This window comes from Phalangium opilio, unplaced genomic scaffold (assembly GCF_054372755.1).
Source record: "Phalangium opilio isolate 3A_F unplaced genomic scaffold, DU_Popi_V2 ptg000225l_1, whole genome shotgun sequence".
In the NCBI taxonomy this organism is placed as follows: Eukaryota; Metazoa; Arthropoda; class Arachnida; order Opiliones; family Phalangiidae; genus Phalangium; species Phalangium opilio.
Window position 1 is genome coordinate 1,731,999 of NW_028324219.1, and position 3,771 is coordinate 1,735,769.

The window sequence follows — 3,771 nt, forward strand, 5'->3', positions numbered from 1 at the left end:
AAATTTTTAAGTAGTATTGTATCGAACAATATTATTTTTAATGAGTACGAATTACGAATAACAATTGGACGAAATTCATCGTGTGATACTTGTCTTTAGCAAGTACAATTCCAATGATAATCTGAAAAGGGAATAGTTGTATTCTAACACCATTTAATAGATAATTTTTAAATTAAATAATTTCATCCGTTATTTGCTATAGTTTATAGAAATCACTTGATAAAATAGGGAAAGCTATATTTTCAGCATTGACTTGTATCATTAAATCATGGATTTTGTAAACCCTTTAGTGGATTAAAAAAACAGTGGGTTTTTCGTAAACAAAAACCATTTCACCAGCAAGGGTAGATCAGAATTCTGGCATATCTAAGTCATTTTAAATTTCATTGCTAAGCTACGGCCCTGGAGGGGAGGGCAGAAAAGTAGTTATACAGCAATTAACGTCAGGCGAAATTTCAAAGCACTGTTTGAAGCTAGCCGCTCGAGAGGGAAGTTCTGTTTAGAATTACAAAGTTCATGATTCATCAGATAATATCAATGAGACAAATTCATAAAATTATTTTTGTATTTTATTCATTTAACATTTTGTTAAGAAGCATAAATCGATAAAACTCTTGGCTAGATGAGTCGATTTAAAAACAGGGCCCCTCGGTGGAATCTTCTTGTTTTTTACTATCTTCAGGTTCTTTAACATCTTCCTGTTTTTTACCATCATCCTGTTTTTTCTTATCTTCCTGTTTCTTCCTATCTTCATATTTTTTAAGAATACCAGCACTGCACTATATTGAAGAATTATAAATAATCAATCCCTGAAAAACCTTTTAATTTCCTATAAATATAATTACACTTTTGTCATAAACGGTTGACGAGTAGACTGCTTCGAACAAATCATACCACTTTGGCTCCATCTCGAATCTCACCACTTTGACGATGCAGCAAACTCTCCGCTTCTCCTTCAAAACAATTACGCGAAAGTATAGCGACAGAAATTAATTAGATATAAAGTCCAATGCCCATACCAGAAGTAGGATAAGGGACTAGAAGTATTGAGGTAACCAAATTCTTCACTTGGCGAAAGTGAATATTCTTGATAACACACAAATGGTTGGCCCCCTGGTAGCGGTTTTTAAGTTTCCCTCCAAAACGTCAGGCGCTCGTGGCGGTAGACGGCCGAACTAGATTCAAGCGCCCGCGTCCCTGTTCCGCGGCTTTAGGATGAGGGGAAGGGGATAGGAAATGTTTTTGGAACTCGATAAATTTTTTCTCTCTAGTGTAGGCGCGATTGAAGCGGCATAAAATCCTCAGATTTTTTCACTAGTGCCAGGATCTATTACCAATGCTAGAGCTCTTTACTTCTAGTCTCATCCTATTTCTGCCGTTACTTATTAATCTTATGTTATCAACGTTTTAAATTATCAAACCTCTTCATAGTCATCTTTCTCGCATTTCATCGAATTGGCGGTCAAACATTTTTCATTATTCGGTAACGCATTTTGAAATAAATCCTAGGATAATTCATCGTTAGAATATAAATATCGAGAGGAAAGAAATTGAAGAACCTATGTGCGTACCTTTATTTGTTCCGTTCTGCAAACATCTATCTCTATTTCCATCGGTTTGGTACGAGCTGCAATGAAATTTACAATTCGAATTAGTGAAAAGTGGGTCCTGAGTAATTAACTAAGTGGTTTCCCAAACGCACTTCCTCCGAAGTGTGTAAATCTGCCACAGTAAATTCTCATCGCCATTCTTGCCAACCTTACTTCATAGCTAAAATATCCAGGGCATTCCTCAGACAGATCATCTATGGCTGAAATCAAGGACAAAGTGAATATTACTAAAACGATCTTAGTTACCCAGAAGATGGACATTTTATGTCGTAAACGCTCGTGTGTGCTTTTGAAAGCCGCGAAAACAGTGCAATATCTTCAAAATTGAAACGGTATTTTGATGGCCTATTGTTGTTGAGTTGTTTTTGATGGAGTATCTTCAAAATCGAAATGTTACTTTGATGGCCTATTGCGAGGCCTATTGTCGTTGAGTAGTTTTTGATGGAGTATCTTCACAATCGAAACGTTGTTTAATGACCTATTGTCGTTGGAACGTTTTTACCTCTATAATGAGGCAAAGGTTTAGCTATGATAGTTTTTGTTTGTCGTTCTGTCAGTAAATTAATATTATACATTAATTTAATGACTAATAATTAATATATAATATTATCATATTCTCGACTGTTTATTCCATTATGATTTGTCCTAGATTGGAGCAAAACCTTTGAACCTTAATTTTCAAATTCCCCCATAGAGACCCTACCCATGATGGATGACCAATGGCCCAAGCGAACTCTTGAGTTCAATTAGTCTTAGTCAATCAAGGAAGCTATAGCCGGAACAGCAAGTGGGGATCCAATATCCTTGGAAGCAGAAATAGCGTGCGCCGTTAGCGCCCCTTTTTCGGTGTTTCCCGAAATTGTAGTCTTTAGACCACTATTTCTGGGAAGGTCTTAGTTGGTGGCTAAAGTTGCATGGCCGTAGAACAATCAGCCGGGGTCGGTATATAGAATTATAATTAGTATAGTGCAAGTTTTCGCCAGCCTTAGGCCAACGGGAGTTTAAACGAGGTATATGCAGGGTAGTTTAGGTACTTGAGGGCAAATAGCTTCTAAAGTCTTGAGGGATCAAAGATTGATTCTGGAGTAGCATAGCTATGGGCCATCCTTGGCGGTTCAAAAATCCCAGCATGCTTTTCATGGGTGGACATCATTGAGTGCTGCCATCTCTCGGTGAAAGTACTTTAGTAGAGAAGGCACGCGTAAATAGAAGTTGTTGTTGTCATTGTTGTTATAACGAGGTGTCAACGTAGAGATGTAAATAAATAATTTTTTAACAATACCGCAAGGTATAAGCTACCTGGTCAATGAAATTGGGTTTGTTATTGTTAAGGGGGTGACGTGTTGACGCTTCGTGTACCAATACCAAAGGTATATTGTAAACCCCAATATAATTAGAGTGTTCAGAGTCCTGTCGCCTCCATGAAATGGAGACTCCGCGATTAGACGAGACAAATCTTCAGGTTAAATTGAATGCATATCAAAATGCTCAAACCTCAGAGCCGTATGATCATCACAGCTACAGAAGACATGAGAGGAGGTTTCCTCTTCCTCCCAGAAGAACTTGCAATACCGGTCATCAACAATGCCCATGTAGTACAATCGACATTGTCCGGTAAGGAAATTGTGACCAGCACCTCACGACAAACTCCTTGGTTTGTCTCTGCCCAACCATGTCGTGCCAGAGCTGCAGTCGAAGTGAAGACATCCGACTGTGGATCCTCTGGCGAAGGATTCCATAGAAGATGGGAACTGCAGGCTCAGATCCAAAGAACCTCGCCTCAGATACCCAAATTCGGTTTATCTAGGGCGTACTCACGCTAGTAATCATACGCGACTTTTCCCGTTCCGTAGCTCAGCAACAACGTGAATACACTGTCCTTACTGCCATACTTTCCTTGCATTCTACTACTGTAGAACTCTCTTAAAATAGCTAAACCATTCTGTATAATGTTGAGGATCGTATTTAATTGCCGGGGTATATATTTAGGGTTCACTCACGTATTACGAACTTCCTTACCGATTCTCTTGAACCAGAAGATCGCAACTTGAAGTGAATAAGTGGTTCTCAGTGCACTATATTACAGATACGATGACGCAATTAACTAGTATTTATGACGTTGTTAACGCGTCAATTGACTTTTTCTCTTAATTTCAGAAAC

General features: G+C 38.3%; 1 long non-coding RNA gene across 1 annotated transcript; it reads right to left on the reverse strand.

The window, feature by feature from the left end:
- Positions 1–917: 917 nt before the first annotated feature.
- Positions 918–1,601, reverse strand: LOC149615302 (uncharacterized). The gene is made up of 3 exons (XR_016376199.1): positions 1,572–1,601; positions 1,422–1,505; positions 918–953 (listed from the first exon to the last, which is right to left on the reverse strand). It is a non-coding gene; the product is annotated as an uncharacterized LOC149615302 (long non-coding RNA).
- Between the last annotated feature and the right edge of the window lie 2,170 nt (positions 1,602–3,771).